General features: G+C 34.3%; 1 protein-coding gene across 6 annotated transcripts in view; it reads left to right on the top strand.

The window, feature by feature from the left end:
- Window positions 1-21,155, top strand: part of LOC145693363 (juvenile hormone esterase-like) — a 1,331,986-nt gene that overhangs the window by 128,749 nt on the left and 1,182,082 nt on the right. For 2 of the 6 annotated variants that reach the window (XM_081769293.1, XM_081769290.1), the window contains exon 1: window positions 8,371-8,523. The exons of the other annotated variants lie outside the window; for them this stretch is intronic. The gene's annotated coding sequence lies outside the window, so the exon portion shown is untranslated. Of the gene's footprint in view, window positions 1-8,370; window positions 8,524-21,155 lie in introns of those variants that run through there. 6 annotated transcript variants of the gene reach the window in all.

Genomic DNA, 21,155 nt, shown 5'->3' with positions numbered 1-21,155 from the left:
ATAACAGGTAATGTAATAGGCTTATGTGAAGAATTAGATTTTGTATATTGTAAAAAACGATGCAAAGCTTGCTGATATAATTTCCATTTTTATTGTACACTAAGATCATGACGTTTTAAAATATTATTTATTTCTCCATCTAAACGTGATTGATGTGAATCTATAAATTTAAGATTGGATCGAATTTCATGTATTGCATTTTCAGGAACTAAAATCATTTTACGTAATTCTGACATGATTATCGACTAAAAATACTACTGCCTACTGCTGCTAAAAGTGGTCCCGAAATTAATGGTAAAAGCGCACCGCCTCTTTGTAGTAACAACTTCTTTTTCTTCAATGCAGTACACTGCTGAGATAAAGCGCGCAAAATTTTTTTGTCTACGTAATCGTTTGTTCTGGCGGGGATTTAAAGGAATGTTTCCTTTTATTGTGTTTTTAGCTACTTGAGAAATTGTTCTTATTAAATCCCCTTCATCATTTTGTAAAATTTGCTTGCGTTTTGTGTTCTTGCATTTGCACAGAGCACGGAGCGTATTGCAGTGTTGTTTCACTTTCAACATCTTGATACCAACTAAATAAAGATTTCTGTATGCTTGTCTTATGTTAGCGTATACATGCATGATTTCATTAGGAAAAATATTTGTACGTATTGGCAATGCATCGTTTGTTTTTTGGTTTAAGCCAAATAAAAATAAGTGTGAGGCTCACGTGCTACCTCCTCGAAAACTTTCACGATTTCCTTACTATATCGAGGCATAATTTGCCTTGTTAAATATTGTATTTGTAATTTATCACGCGGATTTTTAAGTACTATAATATAATGTACATTTAAACTAATATCACGAGCATGTTTTCCTTTTGGGAATAAATTTAAAATAATAAATATTACAGTCAACTTTTTAAGTTGTGCATACTTTGTAAATAAATTAGCAACATCACCATTAGTTTCTGACATTTATTCATCAAGTATCAATTAATAATGATTTTTCTATAATTTAAAAATTATTCATGTCAGGTATCCCCTCTACAAAACGTATTTTTGTATGTGCGTCCAAGTTTGGTATTACTGCACCATAACACCAGACAATATCATTAAATTTTATACTAAACATTTGATCACGTTCATTAAGTAATCGATGTACAAAACATGTTTCCCCAGCCCTTGATGGGCCCGCAATTAAAATGGTAGAGGGATATTGAAACTTTAACATGTTGTACTCAAATGAATGCATACAATAGAGCTTTTGCTTTATATACACTCACACACATCTAACAAAGAGTTTCTATAAGAAACGAACAAGCAAATAATTAACAACGAGCTTCTAATGAAGCGATCCAACAAAAATCCATTCATACAAGTCACATTTACTCGTTCGTGGGCCTATAACCGTAAGGTACAGTTGCACGCTTTCGTATGTGTATATCATCACTCATGTCATTATCGTCAACACGTTTACGTTTTTACTGACCTCACGGTGTGCCTTAGTCTCTGTACAGCTAAAGATACCTGGTTTACGCACTATACTATTTGGATTTTCTATTACTGTGGACTAATTGTCCAGACACCAATTTATAGAAACTCTCAAAGTTAATTTTCTGACAGGTTCTATCGTTTAGTGTTATCCCCCTAATTTTGAGTATGTGCCGAACATCCCCTTTGGCATTAATTAGCATATAGGCAAAATTTTTTGGGCGTAAACCATAGAAGGTTATAAACTTCCAACCTTCTGGAATTTCGTCTGTTAGATCATCCAAATAGTTTCCAAGTGGTAACAAAGGTTCGTCATCTTTTTTCTGTATGTACATAATACTGTCAGTGTCAGTAGATGGCTCTGTCTGGTCCTACAGTCGTCAGTAATTTGTAAAGTTCAAGTCTTACCCACGAAGTAATAAAGGCGGCTAGTATAACATTGGAAAACTCAAGAGGTGTGTTTACAGTTTCAATGTCTCTGTAAGTGATAATTAAATGATCATTATTAATTGGGACCACACTTTGAATTTTATACCGTGCCGTTGTTAAATACCTAAGAAACGTGACTTCGTCACTAACGATTACACTATGTTGCATATCAGTACGCTGTCCCCATTTGCCATATAATAAGTTGAGATAAAGTTTTGCACATTGCCTCAATCCCAGGTTCGTCCAAATGTTATCATAATTTAGCTGTATGCCTTCATGGGCATAATAGTCCTCGATATATTTTTATTTGTCTTCTTCAGTTTTACAATAAGCAGGAAAACGAGAGGCTTCCTGGTTCATCTGAAGGAAGGAATTCACAAAAGTACCGAACAAACCAGCTGAATTCCCTTCTTCAGGATCCATGAGTTTGAATTCCCATATTTCACGTATATCGAGTATTTTGTATCTTTTATGAAGAGCCAGGTGTAACTCTGGAGTACAAAATGTCCCTGTAAAAGCACACTGATCGTCACTATGAGTACAATCGTTAGTGTTTTCCTCTTCCATACATGTACGGCAGAGACCGAAAAGTAATCGACCTCCCGCAACGTACGGAATAATTGGAAAATGTAAGTCTTTCGGAGGCAAGATAGTGCATTTTACTACACAATGAGTGGTTTCCACGTCTGGAAAGTCCGGCCCCGTATGTATCTTAAGCGATGTAACAGGCATAGGTTTACGTGACATTACATATGTATATAACGAGGTAATATCGGCGTAAGCAATTTGCTGATTATCCGTACAATTGACCTAAGATTTGAACACTTCAGTACGTCCGCCATGGTAACATTTCTTGGGAATAAGGAAATCAGGCAGATTACTACAACGTTCTTTAATAAATCTTTGTACCTCCTTATCCGTCTTTCCTTTTTCATCCCAAGAACATTCCGAGATTTCATATAGATTTATACCTAAACTTTTCAGGTACTTGCGGTGAAGCATTATTCATATCTTTTTCCATCGTATTGTACGAGTTTTGGGCATCATGCAAAATGGCGTCACAACATGGCATTATGCAAAATGGCATCATGCAAAATGGCGTAAGGGTAACAACGCGGGCACGAATGCCAGTAGCAGCCCATGAAGTCGAAGGCAGCGTTGAAATGAAAAGAAATGAAGTCTGAGTTTTACGTCCCACGCTTATGCCGGTTAGGCTAAAGGAGACGGTGATGATGAGTGATGAATGAAATGGTGGAATGAAGAAAGTGGGAGGAAACGGGAGAACCCCGAGAAAACCGACGCACACGGTGTTTGTCCACCACAAAGTTCACTTGGCGGGGACTGGGATCGAACCCGGGACCCCAAGCACCAGACGTGAACGCTCTACTACTGAGCCACCGCGGCCCCAATGCAGCGTTGAGTCCTTGATGCCATCCATCAACTTGGTACCTACCAATATACCTTTCCCCACCTCCCTTTGTATGCTGGATTTCTATCCCTAATTGTTTTTCCATATACATAAGCCATTGCATAGCTTTTGTACTATACTTTGTCTTCTGATGGAAACCCAACGCGGGAATTACGGGGATAGTATTCTCAGGTAAGTACAAAGTACGATACGTACGCATCGCAAGACTTGCAATGGTAGATGATGTGATGAAACATTGCAAACCATTCGTTTCCTCTTCAATGTCACTAAATTTGATGATCGCTTCTGCTAGAATTCTAACATCATTTTCGCAATAAGCAAGCATTTCCTTTTCGAGGTTAAACACCTCGCCATTTAGTGCACGTTCTTGGTGCCAGGCAATTAATTCTTGTTTTTCTACGGTGCTTCGTCCTTCAGGGTCATAGAATTCAATTGGGGGATAGGGACGAACATAATTTTGATTTTCTTCGGTATTAAATAAATTTGGGAAATCTCCCTTTCTTACATTTCCGCACAAGTCTAAAGTTTTGGGGAGTCTGCTTAGTCTACATCCAAGGAACAAAAATGAATCTTAAAAAATACGGTTTCCAATGTTAATATTAAAAATTTTCTGACCCTGAATGAGCACATAAGTAATAATATGCTGCTCTTCAATTAGATTTCTAAGACAGAAAAGACCATCATATCTGTTAACATTGTGCGCTTCATAAATTATACATCTAAAGTCAGGTCGGTCTACAAGTATGTGATTAGTAAAGTTAGTCATTGTCTTAAAAGAAAACGAATGATTTCCATTATTATCACCACATGTCTTACAGGTCTTATCGATGCCTTTAATCATGCAATTGTAGCAAATATGATTACAACATACCAGAACTACTTCACGTTCCCTTTCACCGCGCGCATTTGGTGCCTTTGACATCGTTTCTATATCAAGCAATGTACATAAACCTATTAGTATGTACAGGCTTTTGTCGTTGCACAGAACATGTATTGGTGATATCTACATGTTTACGACATGTTGAACAGAAATGTTCACCACATGCATGATCTGATTTTCGACGCTTGTTATCAAAGATGATACTGCAATAATTGCAGACCTTAACATTATCACAAACATATCTATTCGCTTTATTACGCTTCACATGATTCTAAAAAAACCACCCTCAGCAAACTCTCTATTGCATGCATCAAATTTAATTTTCTTACTCGTATAATCTTGCACGTGTTTGCATTCGCAAAAAGAACACTGAGTTTCACACTTATGTTTATACGCTAACCCATTATACGCTTTCAAGCAATGATAGCAATACTTCAATTTACCAAGAAAACTTTTAATATACGGAATGGGTTCAAAATGACCAACACTGTCACTTCTCTTATAGTAAATAAAAATTTTATTTTCTGCATACTCTCCTGGGTAATGTGCTATATATTCCCGGTAATTTTTTTCAATTTCCTGGTAAACCGCAATTTGATATTCACCAATCAAATATGATTAGAACATCTCAATCTCTTTAAAATCACAACCCCTCTTCGCCTTAACGTTAACTCCTGCCATCTCGCAGAGAACTTCTGCTCTAAGAACTCATGTATCATAATCTCTAGTTCTTAACTTGTACAAACTTTGGCTACTTGCATTGTGTTTTGTAATCCACCACACAATTGACATGGGAAGACAATACATGGGAAGTTTCCTATACGTATTAAACGCTTTCCCAAATAATCTTGGTGTTTGGAATATTTTTCAACAGCACTTGCTGCATTTCTTCCTTTCCCATGCATACTCTCTGCCAAGTGGAACCGAAAAAGTACTTCTTGCCCCAAAAGGAAATCCTCATTTGAATTTAAAACTCGTTCAATTGAGGAAAGGACAGTTCGAGCAGAAAAATCGTGTTTTCTTCTAAATGGGACATACACAGATTTGTTATTTCTATTATTACTACTATCTATGTACAATATAATCTGTGGGGCGAGTGTCAAATAACACATGTTCTAACGCAAAATTAAATAAATTTTCAATATAGGCCTGTGGATTATCAATACATCTTTCATTATCCACAGGTCTAACCACGATTTCATGGCCCGTAAGATGAAACTTACGAAACCTTTTTCTGCTTTCTCTTAATCTTCGAAATTACTATTGCTCTGATTTTCCCCGTCATTATTATTATCACTATTACTACCACTTTTACTACTACTATTACCACTACGTTTAGTACTATTTGTATTTTTATCGTTAATACTCCCATATACAACCAATATTGAATCAGGGGCGTGTGACGGGCCAGGTTGTGGAGTAAGTTGGCTCCCATAACCATGATTATCCCATAACCATACACAAAGTTTAGGCTGGGGTTTGTATACAGGATTTTGTCCCTGAACCTTTTGCGTGGGTATAACGACAGCATTGTTCGTATTTTCAGCCAATCTCCTCATTTCTTCTTCTTCTTCAACGGAATTTAGATTTATCGCATCTAAAAATGCCGTCTTTATTACTAAATAAATGTAAATTAGTATTATTATCACTCAAGTTATGCCTTTCTTGAGGGGTCACGGTTATGGGTCTTTCAGATGGAGTTAAGCATTCATTCGAAATAAACCGCGAGCCAAGATCAAAAAAGTTGGATAGCTTGGCATCTTTTCTTCTATCTATCTGTCCTTCTCCGCATGCCATTAAGTATATAAATTTGTTTTGAGCACAATCGTAAGATTCTTTAGTATGGAAGAATCCAAACACAAATCTAAGATGTCGGCACTGCTCACGCAGTGCTGTAATAATAAAATGTCATTACCTTCAAAGGCACGAAGAGCGCGCAGTACAGCGTCGCATCTCTCCGACCCACGATGACCTAGCCTTTGCAATTCCATAATCGCTTTCCACGTGCTAAAGACTCGGGGGTAATCATTGAGACCACGCAACACTTCTTGCAGGTAGATTTCATCAACCATATTTAGCTCTCCAGCTGGGCAAAATAAGAAAAAGAAAGAAAGAAGAAAAACTATTTTGAGTTATCATGTTCACTTAAATATATGAGTTTCACACAGAAAAGAGAAAAACAAATCAATAATTTTAAATCTTCAGTTCAATTATATTGATATGCAAAGAAAGAGTCAACAAATGTTAATATGTTACAAAGAAACTAATCAAAAATTTAACCTATAGTAAGATTATAATGATATGGAATATTCAGTTTCTATAATTTCAAATGTCCACAAAGTCACTCTCTCTGTTCTTTAATATTAATTGAATAATGAAGTACTAGTAAGTATAAAAATATAAAATACACACCTTTTTGATCCTTAGTTGTTCTTCAGAAAATTAAACTCGAGAATCGGGAAACATGGAGGGCACGCCTCGCTAATTTTCTTCTGCCACTGTAGGTTTTTTATTTCTTGGCCAAGGTTAGCACACTGTAAAGCTGGAATAATATATTTAGAGTTTTACTAAATTCTATGCTTTCGATTCAGTACTAGTACTAATATTTATTTCAAAAGAAGTCAAGGATAGACAACACGTGTATTTAGTACGTTACGTCTAACGGCGTACAATAAAATGACATCAAAACCGTGTAATGTGGTTATATATACACATCATTGCGTCATAATTACCGACAAATTCATACAAGTTTTCACGTAACTCTCTAGTAAGTGCTGCCCCCAACAGTCAATTGCAAAAATACTCAGAACACTCTAGCACATGTAAGAAGTGGTTCATGTCTGCAGTGTCCTCATTCCATTCTAAAATAGCTTAAAACCATGTCTGTATTTGTGTACAATATTTTATTTATTCTTGGACTAAAGGTTTATGCGTTGAGTTGTCCTCATTTCATAAGGGTTTTAATATTATAGTGTGTATGCGCCCCACAACAAATAATTTATTCTCAGATTCAAGGTTTATATGTTGCGTTGTCCTCATTTCATAAGGGTTTTAATATTATAGTGTGTATGCGCCCCACAACAAATAATTTATTCTCAGATTCAAGGTTTATGCGTTGCGTTGCGTTGTCCTCATTTCATACGGATTTTAATATTGCACTCTGTATGCGCCCCACAACAAATAATTTATTCTCAGACTAAAGGTTCATGCATTGCGTTGTCCTCATTCTATACGGGATTTAATATTGTACTCTGTATGCGCCCCCCAACAAATAATTTATTGTATTCAAATTATGTCAAAAGATTCCCCTAACTTGTCTGTGATTAAACCATATTTAATAAATCTTGCTTAGTAAGGAACTAGTATGTCGCTAACTTGTTCCTGACTAAATCATGATTAAGATGGGCTGCATTGTAGTTTGCGTAAATAAACCTAAATCCCTATAGGATACATTTCAATTTGTGTAAACCGGTATAAATATCCTAGATGTTACATTACAAATTTGCGTAAAGCATCGCAAATCCAAAGCGCTTGCATTGCATTGTAATCTTGCGTATAAACTACCCTAAACCCCTATAGGTTACATTTCAATTTTCTCAACCGGCGCATATCCTTAGATGCTACATTACAAATTTATATAAAGCATCCTAAATTCAAAGCGGTTGCATTGTAAACTTGCGTAAAGCAGCGCAAATCCTTATAGGAAATATATATATATATATATATATATATATATATATATATATATATATAATTAAAAATAAATCGAGGCAAAAAATACTACACATTCACATCACAATCGTGCTTTTAAACGCATTGTAACCCTCTATAATTGTAATTTTAAATGCAAGCAGAGAATATTCACAAATCACTAGTGTACAGTTTTTACCGGTTTGCGTCAACGCATTGCATTTATTTTTATTTTACAAACTAGGTAAGACATTTACTTTTTTTGCTCTTGTAATCAAAGCAGACCAAAAACCATTCCCATTCTATAATAATTTGTTATTCATTTGATTCTCTTTGAATCAAAAAATCTTCCATTACTATTCGGTAACTAGTCACAGATAACTCAAAATTTGGTACCACTGCTGAATTCTACAGGAAGTGGTACAGTGCGCGCTCTATCGGCGAAATTCGGAAGTATGCACTATCGCGGATCTTTCCAATGCATATACAAGGAAGAATTCATAATTTTAAGTTTCACTGTGTTTTTTTTCGTTTGTGCTTAATTATCATAGTTTGAATATTAATTTATAAGTACAAGCTTTCATCATAGGAATACAAAACAAATATAGAAGAATATTAAGGGTAAGTACAATATTTTTTTTACATTTCTTTTAAGAATAATAGTAAAATAAACCGAATCTGTGTTTCGTACATTTGTGTTTTCGGTTTCACTAGCGTTAAAATTAAGCGAATCAATTCCGTCTCAGATTACGGATTTAGTTCAATTTTTTGGATTCTTTCGGTACTTATGTTTTAAATCATTCCTTGATCGCAGCCGGTATATGTATTAAAAGATTACCAATAACCCGTACATCGTGAAATAGTTAAAATTAATGCTTTTTAAAATTATGTATCCAATAGAAACGAATTATTTTGTACTTTTTAATCTACTTAAAACATTAATATCCTCAGTCAAATACATGTTGCAAACATTGCTTGGCTTAAAACTTTTCAGTGAAAATAAATTATTTACAAGTTCCCAATTTTTAAAATATTTTCGAAACAAGTTTCTCTTTATGAGATTTCATTGAAATCGATTCGTCAAAATAAGTTGCACAGCAAACGATTTTTTACAAGTTCGCAAATACAATTTGCTCCGAGTAATTTATTAGGAGAATACAAATAAGAACGAATTTCCACGGAAATTTAAATATGTTCGCAATTAAAATTGCTGAGCGAGCGCACAGGATTGTGGGCGTGCTACCATTTATGTTATACAATATTCTCGCGCAAGCGTGTATACTTAATGCTGGTACCTATATACTATTGCCGAGCGAGCGTACGCAATTCAGGGCGGGCTAGCATTTAACTTGTACAATATACTCGCGCAAGCATGTTTAATTAATGGTAGGGGCTATTCCCGAACGAGCAATAGTAAGTAAGGTGCAGTAGCAAATAAAAAATAAATCATGAGCGAACGCGCAGGAATATGGGTGTGCTACTATTTAAGTTGTACAGTATTTCGAGCCCGCGCGAGTGAATGTATTTAATTTAATCAGTATTCCGTTAGGGTTTCAGTAAGAGACGTAAAGTTAGGTTAGGTTAGCTTAGCTGTTCTGAGCTTGCTTAGCAAACGCTTTATTTACTAGTTCGCAAATACAATTTGCTCCGATTAATTTATTAGGAAAATACAAAAAGAAGATGCGGTCCGTAAAAGTAAAAACGATCCAATACATACGCAGAGTATGTATAGCCAACTTCTGGTTAGTCGGTCCTGTCAATTTATTATGCAGTATTTCGAGGGCACGTCAGTGACTGACGGTACGCGACTCTTTTGCAAAATTTTTAAAAGTTCACACTATTTTAACAATGAGAATTTTTTAGTATTTTCGAAACAAGTAATTAACACCAAACTTCTGTTGAAGTGAACCATGAAAAATGCAAATGAACCAATTAAAGATAAATAACACGAACGAATAAAATAATCACTTCACAATGTGTTCGAATAATTATGCGGGAAATAATTTAATGAAGCGAAATGTAAAAAATATAATCCGTAAAATAAGTTGCCTTGTGCGCAAATAAATCAGCAAAAAACATTACAATTGAAAAACCGTGGACAACTTATGCTAACTGTACCCATGAATTTATTATTATTTTTAGTATTATTATTATTATTATTATTATTATTATTATTATTATTATTATTATTGCTTTGCAAATCTTTCTTGTGAAAAACCCAAGTTCAATTCTTGGCGTGGAGTTTAGATTCAACGTTAAGCTGTAGGTTCACGTCTTACATGGCCTCACTGTTAAAAGACGCAGTAAATTCTCAATCAATATGTTATTATTATTATTATTATTATTATAGTTGTCTTTACTGTTGGAAACATAGTTTTCATTCTCGCAGTAAACTCATGTGGTTCGGATTCCACCCCCAACTGTAGGTTCACGTCTCACATAGCCTTACTGTTCAAAAAGCGCAAAATAGTCAATCACATATATTATTATAGTCATCTTCACTATTAGAAATAACTTACGTTTTCTTTAATGTAGAAATTAGTCAAAAAGACAGGTAGCTAAACTTGCAAAATTTTAGAACACACACACAAATGCACTAAGTCAGTAATAATAATAATAGGGTAGGGAAATTGAAGGGTTTTATATATGTCTCTATTTTAATATGGGCGGGCATTTTTTCTATGCAAGGCAATGCACTTTTAACTTTGGCTTGGTTAAGAAATCATTTATTCCATTTAGTGTGCACAATATACTTTTAAAATAGTGATAGGGAATTTAAATTAGATCAAAAAACATTAATATTTTTATTCGCTTACACACACGAAGTGTTGAAATAATTATTTTCTCTATACATAGACCCTGCTTGCAACAGTGAGCATATATTTCTAAGGGCATTAATCTCTGTATACAAACCAGAGATGTTTAGTATGATTTATTTACAACGGGCAATACATCATTTCCTGTAGTCATCAAAAAGTGCAAAATAATTTTTTCGTTCGTTCGTGATCTGTTGTAAAGTTTCGTGTACCAGACGACAAGAACCTTATTTTTCAATTTCAATATCCAATGAATCAGATTTATCTGTAAGGTACTCATTAGGCATTTGCCATCTGTGTGCGTCAGCTTATCTCTGTTTAATCGTCATGATTCCAAGTTCTAAGGAAAACATGTAAATACATGATATCAGTCAGGCAAATAAAAACAACGCTCATATGTACATGATTTCATCATCTGTGTATCACTCCTTCGTCATCAATCCGATTAGATATCAACCGCGCCAATACAAAAGTTATCGTGACGTCAGTATGTCGTGAGTCCAGCTCTTTCTCTAAAGTCATTTCAGCTCGTTTAGTCAATGCGGAAGGATGTCTTTGCACAGTTGTCCGTACACGCGGAAACTTCACTTCATGTCTTCAGTTCTTCGGTGATGGATGTACGAGAACAACGCTCTGGCTTTAGTATCCTCACATTTTTAACAAGGAGTGTGCCTTGGCATACGAAAAAATAAAAGTTATGAATAAATGATGAAGTCCCGCAGGAATAAAGATATGTCCCTTCCATTTTCACATGCTCATACACATAGTGTATGAGTATAGCCTGCTATACGAAAAAATAAATAATATGCTCTTTGCAGGGTTCCCGGGTTCGATTCTTCGAATAGATATTATGAGCTTTCCTAAGTTCTCACACACACTGTTCGAACATGTTATACATGTGAGGGATTAAAAAATATCCTCACACATATAGTGTATGAGTATGTTACAATATAATTTCATTTTTTAACTCATTCATTCAGGAGAAGAAGGAGGAGGAGGGGGTGGGTCATTTTCTATAGCTGTCCCCTGGGAACCAATGGCAGGGATCATATTTTAACAAAGAGTATAGCTTGCTATACGAAAGAATAAAAATATTCTCACATGCTGTTCGTATGGGTCATGGGGCCTAGGGATCATCCATTGTGTCCCTGAAGGACCACAGAGGTCATTCAACTACATCCAGGAAAAAAAACTTCTATCTTAACACAATTTCATCACTCTCTTTCATCAGCTTCCTGGTTGTGAAACATTTACTATTACCATTATCTTATCAAAGGCGGCAATTCTTTTGATGGTAATAAAACTATACATTCCTACTTCGGGGGAGGGAACATTACGTACATGTGAGTGGGCCTCCTAGAAAGCACTTCCCTGGTGGTTTCCTGGGTTGCAGTACTGCCCTGCTTTCAGCAACGAGTCCATATCAAACGTGAACCTACAGCTTAACGTCCGATTCTCACCACAAGAGCTGAAAATTAAACCCGAGTGACTCACGTCAAAGGCACACATGGTAACTCTTTTTATTCCTGAAAAACTTTATCATCCCTAAAGAAAATCAAGAAAGCCGTGGAACCAAATAGAGATTTTTACGTTACTCTTGTGAGTAATAGTTCCATGGACTATTTTCCAGATAACATCTTAAAATTATACATTAATAAACATAATCAAATATCGGATTTTCATTAAAAATGGGAAACGGCTACAGTAGAAATTTATCCTCATTCAGATTTAAATCTTGATAAACAAAACAGTGAAATTTTTACAAATGTTGATGGACTGACGATGACTGGAAATCCACAGGTTAGGCTTAAAATAACTCCGTATTTAAAATATTTTCCGTCCTAAAATGTAGTTATAAACTCAATTTTCTGAACACATGTAGTTTATTATATACACGTTATCTTTCCAGAAGTTACAACTCAATGTATTCTTCAGTATTTTTAGACACTGTATTAAACGAACAGGTACGGTTGCACCTTCCTCAAAACTTCAGCGGAAACATCACACTTATGAGCTCACAGATCTTATTCTAAAGTTCGCCAAGAGTTAGTTTGTGGTTTGCTGCGGTACACTTCTTACTTATCCAAACCCCACGAGAAGAAAACACATTGGGTGAGGTCTGGACTTCGCACTGGCCATACTGTGGGACACGGGCGACCTATCCAGTGTTCCCCGAAGCATTCATCAAACTTTTGTCTTACAGACTAGGCGTAATGAGGGGAGCTTCATCTTCCATAAATAACAATTCATATGACTAGTCCCATTCAGAAATTGTAGGACATAAAAAATTTATTAACATTTCCAGGTTTCTTTCAGCCTTCATAGTGCCTATCAAAACATAGACTCCAATAATGCGAGTAGATTGGTTACCTAACTACTAGCGCACTTTCCCCCTCCACCCCCTAACTGTCAAAAATTACAAACCCGCCACTGACCATTGAACTTTAATAAAGAAGGTGAGAGCAAAGTAGATTAGATATTGTACACTGCGCATATGCTTTTATGACACTTAAAATCATAAAAACTTACATCTAAAATTTACAATCTAAAACTATTTCTCTTCTATCTTATAATGTCCCCATGGTAGGGTATTGACCCCATCCTTTAAAACACATCTCTTATCATCCACGCAATTTAAAGCTAACTTATTTACTTCTATACTGTACAAATCGTGCTTATAACTTCTAATCAAATTCATCTTCTTATAATATTCTTTTTGGCTAATCAAACAGTCCTTATACTCGTTAAATGACAGTTCTTTATACACGACACTCTTCTTAACATCTTTAGCCTTCTTACAACACTTTTCCTTATCGAACTTACCTTTAAAGTCTTTATCTGTTAAATCTATTTGAGGTGCTTTTATACTGTACATCTTACTTCTTAAACCTACAAACTCTTCTATGATTGTACCTTTTATCTCATCCTTCATCTTACCAAGTATTTTCTTATTGATTTGTGGTATCTTATATTTGTTATCTTTAGGGTAGTCACTTGTATCGAAGTAATCAATGTAGTTTTTCATGTCCTCGTACACATCTTCTGTTTGGATATGATATATATAACTATCAGTATCTGTATAACATACTTCTATTTTGTCTTGGTATTTTGGTTTCATCACATTGTAATGGAAGTCGTACATTAAATATTTCGATAGATCTAAGATACTCATTCCAACATATATTGGTTTATTGAAAGTTAATTTTGTTTTATTCATTATGATCGCACATAGATTCTCAGTATAAATAATTCTATCTTTAAAATTTGGTTTAGCAATTAGTTTTTCCACTCTTGTTGGATCACATTCTATTTTTATAGGTTTACATCTCTTTCTAATATTTTCCATAGTCTTTCCAAAAACTGAATTGTTCATGAGCTTATAGAAGTCTTTTTCAAAGTCACTTGTTGCTCTAGTTCTCATTTGCGTGTTTAAATCACTATATTTCTTTAACCAATCTGATTGTTCGAACTCTACTACTCGATGTATCTTGGTAAGTTTTAATCCAAGTGAAAGACATTGTTTTAGGTTTCGATAGTGAATTACATATTTTTCTTTGTCATATAGGGTTGTTAAGAGTTTTGATTGTTTTGAACCAGGTGGACACATGTTTTGAGGTGCTAATGGGTAGTCTTTGTGATAGTCATGCAATTCTTTAGGATATTCAAGATCAACTTTTAATATGTAACCAGTATCAGAATCATCAGGTATATTTGTGAAATCTATTTCTCTTATCTCATCTTCACTTAACCATCTGAATCCCTTATACGGCATATATTGACTCATTGCCCACCCATACAAGTTATTGGCATCTAGATACATTAAGTAAGAATCTTCTTTATTTTTATTGTAATCTTCCATATACTTATTGTTTGCTTTCTCATATCTTTTTGAGCATTGACTAATCCCACCTCTTATACCTTTCTCTATCATCAATACCATATCGCAATAAGTTAATAACTCTAGTTTTATAGTTGTCATCTTTAACATTGCATCCCAAGCTAAACCTGGTGCTGTCATATACCAAGCTGGATCGAGACCATAAGCTTTAAGACATGTTTCTCTAAAGTTCTCAAACACATCCGCTAATAACAACACATCGGTTTTTAGATATAAGTCATGGTATTGTCCGAGATTCTTAATTTTAAATGTTTTCCACACTTTCTTTGCATGCTTATAATCCTTATCACTTATATGTGTTTTGGTTAGCTTGTTGAAAAATGCTTTCTTTGAAGGAAATTTTCTTTGTTTAAACTTATTCCAGTCACTAACATAATCGTACGGGTAAACACCTTTTCTTCTTACAGGTGTTTACCCGTTAAATTGTTCTTCATCAGGATAGAAGTGTTGTGTGTGACCCATTTGTTCTTTCGTTAGGTTTGATGATAATTTGTCTAAACTACATGCCATAAATCTAAATGAATCTACGAATTTTAATTTGATAGTTCCAACTTTTTTACTGAATGATATGTAGCGCTGCTCGTTATTAGGTATTAATTCTATTTGTTCTTTATTACATCCTAGCTCTTTTATAAACAAGTGAGAGTCATATCCAGATAAGTTATGTATAATCACTGGTACGAACTTAGGTATTCTAACTTTTAAGTTACAGTTGTTACATAATGCAGCTACAAACTCTCCTGTTATATGATCGTGATGTTTAACTTTATGGTTTTCTGGTGTATATTTTACTTTACAGTAAGAGCAGGATTCGGATTGGTTGAACGGATCTGTTTACGTGTTAATGGTAAATCATTATTTTGACTATATATATTTGATATTTGTTTAGCTTCTTTCTTTAACATTCTTATGAACTTTTTTGCTGCATCTTTACCTCTATACACAACAGGATTAGTTTTACTTCCATCACTTTTTACAATATAGTAACAGAACCCAGATGGTTTGTGCTGTTGATATTTTTTGGTATATGACTCATCTTCTGGATAACATTCTTTACATCCCATAACCTTATGTAGCAGACATTCAAAATCAGCGTAAATCACAAATGGCAACTTCATCGTAAATTGATAGTTTTTAAATTCAACGTATGTATCTTTCGGTGGCATTTCTATCTTAACAGCTTCGTGAGTGGAACAATCTTTTTCGTGTTTATCTAATGCACTTTGTGAGTAAAAATATAACAAGCATCTATCACATAAGTATTTTCGAGCTCTCCATTTAGTTATTTGGCTGCTTACTAATCTACTTAGATCTTTAATCCAACAATAGTGTGTTTTAACTTGGTCTTCATTTTGTTCTTTTACATATAATAAATTCACATGGATGTCTTTCTTGTTTTTAGTATGATATAAAACGTATATTGTATATTTTCTATCATCACTATATGTATAAACGTTAAATGATATATTGAGCCGTCTTTCAATTTTTGGGATGTCACTTAGTTTTACAGGAAAATGAATATCTTTTAATATTGTTTCTAAGTCTTTAACAACTTGCTTGTACTTTGGTGGCCGTTGAGGATCTTTTTCAACAGGATGCAATGCAGAGGCAATTGAATACAAGAAACATTTTTCATCTTTGTTTTTTACATTGATAACAGCTTTTTTCTTTTTAATTTCATTTGGTAGTTCTATGTATGATGATCCTCTATATGGTGCATATTTATTAAGAGCTAACTCTAAGTAGTTTATATTTGTAAGAGTCCAACCAGAACCTCTAGCTTGGAACTCATCCATTCTTGCTCGTAATATTTGTTTAGCATCACTTAAGAATTCTTTTAGATTGGTTGATTGGAATACCTCTTTGTTATTAATGTTGAAGTAAATGTCTTGAATCTCTTTACCTTTCTTATATTGACAGCTTATTAGTAGATTAGCCTTTAACGATCCATGTTTTTGTAAGCTGATGTTCAATCTATTTATTAAAGCTTTTGATGTTGAGGTGATATATTGTTCTAGTGGATCATGTTCTTTATAAGTTGTTGTAAATCTCCATGTTTCTAATCTTGATTTGAATGCTGTGCTTTTAAGTTTTACATCGATTGGTTGTGAATCAACTTTGATTCTTGGTTCTTCAAATACTTCTTGTTGAAATGGGAATATATTTCTAATCTGCCTTCTGCTTTGTTCATCGTCATATTGTTTAAGAAGGTTTATCAGTTCTGTTTTTCTTAATCGGGAATATCTTCTGATTCCCCTCTCTTTACATTGTCGCCTTAACTCTACTACGGTAAATTTATTATAATTATTCATCCTATTTATTATATAGAAAATCTTCGTTAGTACTCTTCACCGGGTTATTTCAGCTCATTTTCATTTTTTCTAACACATCGTTTAAACATCTGCACGCGTCTGCCATTGCCTACATATGTTTTCTCGTTGTGTTAGTCTAGAACTTTCATGGGGTTAACCCATCAAAGTCACATATACACATATTAAAACTGAATCATTTTTGTAAACTTACTCATCATCATCATCATCATAATCATCACTACCATATTTGTATTCATCATCACTACTCAAATCAGATGTTTTTTGTTGCATTATTAATAATTCTTTTTCCTTTAACAGTATTTGCTTCTCTAGTAGTGCTGCTAAGAGTTTAAGATCATGATGAATTAGTTTAAGTCTATCATGTAATAAATCAAAATGTGCTTCCATATTTGTTATATAGAAAACCATAAAAGTTGTTACCTTTACAAATATCTAAACACACAACTTATTGTTAATTGTCTCTTATACTCAAAAACAAATCAACAACAAACTCGTCGTCTTCTTCTTCTTCAATAACCACGTGACAACCATACGAAACAACATAGCTGTATTTTTCTATGACTTTGTTTAGGAGGTTGACTGAGTTTGGATCTTTGATTTCTAATAACACTGACATGTTTGGGTACTTTTCTTCGAGACACTGAAGTCTTGCCTTGACGTTACGCTGCTGAACCCTTCCAACCCAATATTTGTATGACTCGTAACGCCTAACCTGATCGCGCTTGTCTGTGTCGTACTTGTCTACTATGTCTTGAAGCTGACTATCTGTGAGGTTCTTTTTAACGATGATTAACTTGTGTACTTTCCTGGATCTTCTGATGTTCTGCAGCTTATTGACTTGAGTTCTTCGTTTGAATCCTTAATTTTTCCATTGATTGCTCAATTCTTCTAATCTGGTTAGTAATTTTTCGTTGTCTTGTGCATATTGTCTAAAGTCGAGTAAAGTAATTGGTTACATTTAAGATAAAACTCAGGAGAAAGCCATAAAGATATAGCAAGAATTAATTCCTTAGTTACGTATTGACCAGTTATTTTCTTTGTTAACCCATCTTTATTATCCCCAGTTACTTCGTAGCCGGCGCCAGATATCCCGCACCGGCTTTGATTTATGTAAGAGACCAACTCTGTGCTATGTTTGCTACATTTCCAATCTGTGAACCTTTTACCAGCATTCTGACACAACTTTGTAGCGTTAAAGTATCCAGTGTTCTTATCTATAATCAATTTAAAATCTCCAAACAGACCATACCAATAATTGTCTTTAATCTGTTCATAACAAATATCGTTTAAGCTAAGTGAACTATCCATAGTACTCATATTTATTATATAGAAAATCTTTATTTTTAGCCGGAGCATATCTGCTCCAGCTAATTTTTATGTAGAGCAACAGAGCAAAAGTGCTCCATTGCTTTTTTCCATTATGTTGTTAATTTCTAATAATTTCTACAGCCGGAATTCTGGCCCTGGAAATATAGGGTTTTGCAGCTCCCCGGAAAACTGGGAAGCTGGTTTTTTTTTTATAATTTCATCGGTCCGAATTCGGTCCCTGGAAATATATGCTATGAGTTCTTATGAATTTTCAAAGTAGCCCGAATTCGGTCCACTTACTTTGTTATTGTAAATCTTTGATCACTGTTTGTACCTTTTTTGGCTCTATATAATACGTTGAGTTTTGCTGGCTTGGATGTAGGCCAGCTAATTTTTATCAAAATATTCAAGTAGTTTCTTACTTCTTACTAATCTTAAAGTCATCCCTACGAATTCGGTGCAATCACTTTATATAAGAAATTAACTCTTTAGATTGTTTATTTCGTTACCAGCTAGTTTTACTGTGTAAGATGAGTTTCTGAAGTGGCCGGAATCCCGGGGACTTCGAATTTCGTTGTGCTGCTAATTTTTGATAATTTCCACAGCCGGAATATCGACCCTGGAAATATATGCTATGAGGGGTAACGTTTCGATACCCCCTATCTCATTTAAACTATCCTTTTATGGTTATTATTCCATAAAAGCAATGGCATATTTAGTTTCTCGTACTTAAATGTCTCTTAACTGAATAAACCTGTCAACAAGATCTATATCACTTAAATCTGTGTTCATATGCGAACCGTGCCAAGTTATTCTATCATCATATCTTTCTTTAGCTCTGTTGTATAAGTTGATAGAGTTTGGATCGTCGACATTAAGCAGAATACTCATACTTGGATACTTAAGTTTGAGTTGTTTAATCCTACTTTCGTAATTGCATGTTTGTACTCTTCCAACCCAATACTTATATCGTTCTATTCTTTCTTTTTGATCTCGTTCTTCTTCTTCGTCATAGTAAAGGAGTATATTCTCAAGTTGTTCTTTAGTAAGGTTTTTCTTGTTAATGAATAGCCTATGTATCTTTCCTGGATCTTCTGTATATTGTGCTGCAACTGTTTTAAGATAATCAACTTTGCTTTCTAGTTCTTGATTGTACAATCGTAATTGCACCATTTGTTGTTCTATCTCTTCTACTCTTGATTGTAACTCTTCTTGATCTTCTCGAATTTGTTTGAAGTCTTGTGTGAAGTAATCTTCGATTATATCATAACACTTATCATAGAAATCATCAGATAACCAAGTTGCAATATCTAAAAGAATCTTTTTGTAAACATATGTACCTGATATTTCATTATTAGCTTCTGTACCGCCAAGTCTAATCTCATATAATGGCTGACGATGGTTCCCGGTTTTCCGGGAGCCATGCTTTTTCTCATAATATTCAACTCGTCTCTTAGATCGTTTATTTTCTAACCAATGATCAAACCTCTTACCACCACTCTCACACAACTTAGTAGCATTGAAGTATCCTGTACTCTTATCTATAATCAACTTGAAATCACCGAAGATACCATACCAATAGTTATCTTTGATCTGTTCATAGCAAATATCATTTAAACTAAGAGGACTATCCATAGTACCCATATTTATTATATAGAAAATCTTTATTTTTAACTTCATTTTCTTGGGGTCCACCAGCACTGGACCCCTTTCAAACATGCATACGTCGCTTCTTTGAAATGGTCTATATCTAGACCGCTTATCCCGTTAATGAAGATTGTATGTTGTTGTGGATTAACGTGGGTCCCCGTTTCGAGGACTCATATTTGTTTGTATGTAACTTTGTTTTGGAGCAACCCCTCGTATATGAGGAGTCGCTTATTTTTTGATAATTTCTACAGCTGGAATTCCAGCGCTGGAAATGTATGTTATGGGGGTATCGTTTCGTTACCCCCTTATCTCATTTAAACCAACCTTTTATGGCATAATAACCATAAAAGACAAACATTTATATTTACACTACAACATTACTTTTATCTATCCAACTATTATGCGAATCATCAAACCCTAGCCATTTAACATATACTTTGTCACCTTTCTTTCTCAACACCTTTTCCACCAAGTATTCATCTTTGTGTTTCGTCTTTAATAGTTCTGGTTCGTAAAATCTACCTTGCACATCCTCTTCTTCTAAATCTTTAATTCTATATGTAGGCGGATTGGATGGAATAACTTCACTAATAACAAATACTTCTGTTGACCAATTAGGTGTATATCCTTTCTCAAATAATCCTTTCGACTTACTTATACGAACATGATCACCTAACTTGTATTTGGGCTTAACACGCTTATATTCTTTTTGATACACTTTCTCCAATATTGTTCGCTCATTTTTCTTGTTAACTTCTATAGGTTTTAAACCAATTGTTCTATGAATTTGATGATTATACTCTTTAACTAATGTTGGTAATGTATCTATCCATTTATAACTCCCCTGTGTTGTGAACCTTTTCCGCATGTTCTGCTTAAGTGTTCGATTAAACCTCTCAACAACAGAAGCTTTCTTACCACTATAGGTTGAGTAGTGATTAATCTTATTTCCCTCCATTAACTTCTTAAACTCTTTATTGTAAAACTCTTTACCTTGATCTGTTTGTAAGTTACTAGGTTTTCTCGTTCTTAATATGGATTCGAATCCTTCTGTAACATTCTTCCCACTCTTATCTTTAACAGGAACAGCAAACGCATATTTCGAGAACACATCTATAATCGTTAGCAAATACTTATAACCTTTATTGATTTTGGAAACACCTTTTAATACTCCACTATCCATTTCTACAAGATCAGCCTGCCAAAGATCATCGATACCTTTTATAACCACACTTAATCTGTCAAAGT

This window comes from Thermobia domestica, chromosome 8, assembly GCF_964235325.1.
Source record: "Thermobia domestica chromosome 8, izTheDome1.hap1.1, whole genome shotgun sequence".
Lineage (NCBI taxonomy): Eukaryota > Metazoa > Arthropoda > Insecta > Zygentoma > Lepismatidae > Thermobia > Thermobia domestica.
The sequence above is the reverse complement of the archived record's forward strand: the minus strand, read 5'-3'. Positions and strand labels throughout refer to the sequence as shown.